This window comes from Mandrillus leucophaeus, unplaced genomic scaffold (assembly GCF_000951045.1).
Source record: "Mandrillus leucophaeus isolate KB7577 unplaced genomic scaffold, Mleu.le_1.0 Scaffold620, whole genome shotgun sequence".
Taxonomy (NCBI): Eukaryota; Metazoa; Chordata; class Mammalia; order Primates; family Cercopithecidae; genus Mandrillus; species Mandrillus leucophaeus.
This window is the reverse complement of record NW_012106698.1, coordinates 1,375,743-1,377,042: the sequence shown is the minus strand read 5'-3', so window position 1 is coordinate 1,377,042 and position 1,300 is coordinate 1,375,743.

Genomic DNA, 1,300 nt, shown 5'->3' with positions numbered 1-1,300 from the left:
TAAAACAAAACACAAAGAGCGCATATGAAAACTATTTATTTAAAAAATACAGATAAATATGCTTTTAACATATAAAATTAAAATGTTTAAAAGATGTGGTGCTGACTGTTCATTAAAGGGGAACATTGAAGAGTCCATTTCTCAATTGTGAGTAGATGTTCCAAGCAAAGCACGTTTGTGATCACCCTCTCAACTCCCTCTCTTCCAACCTCGATGATAATCCAGGTGCTTCGTACTGCAGAAAACTCAGCAATTAAGTTAATTTATGTTCTTTTATTGCCTTTGCAGTTTATGTTATATGGCTTAATTATCTAGAAATTTAGAATATAATGAAATAAAAATTTTCAATAAAGTACATAGATACATTATGTTTCAACTCCATTCTACAATACCTCATCAGAATTAATTTTATCTATTCTTTTTCAAACTTAGTATCCAGTTTTCTTCTGTATTGGAAATATACACACAACCATTGTTTTAAAATGCAGTCAATGTAAGAGTATTTTTCTTGTATTTCCAGGAATAATAGCAAGTTTCATATAACCTTCAACAAAACACTGTTATGTAACCGTAAAGCTTAGAATTCTATTCAAAGCAAAAAAAGTAAACTGAAAAATAATTCTCAATACCCATTATAATGTTTTTATTATAATTTGTTATTTTTATTATTGTCAGCCTTGTAATTATGTAGTTTTAAAGTGACATTAATTCCAAGTCTAATGCCATATTAATCAGAAGTTACTAAATTGCTGAAGCACACAAAAAAATCTATTTGGCTCCAGATTTCATTGAAGTATATATTTTTTTCCTTATATAAAAATGTCTTAATGGATAGAACATATTCTAATCAAAGTTTTGGGCATTAACTTGTGTTCTTAAAATAAATCTCTGCTATATGAGTCATTAGTATGTTTCCTTTGAGGAAAAATGACTAATCTAAAAACAAAAAAATAATTTCTAAATAGATCATGAAAAAATATAGTTACATAATCTATGACTAAGATTTTTAAGACTAACCATTGTCTTATTTCTATACAATTAGTGCTTTACCTGTGTCTTGACATATAAATCTTTTTTTTTTCTGAGATGGAATCTTGCTCTGTTGCCCAGGCTGGAGTGCAGTTATGCCATCTACGCTCAATGCAACTTGCAACCTTTGCTACCCAGGTTCAAGCAATTCCTCTGCCTCAGCCTCCCAAGTAGCTGGAACTACAGGCACCCACCACCACACACAGCTAATTTTTGTATTTTTAGTGGAGACGGGGTTTCACAATGTTGGCCAGGCTGGTCTCGAACTTCT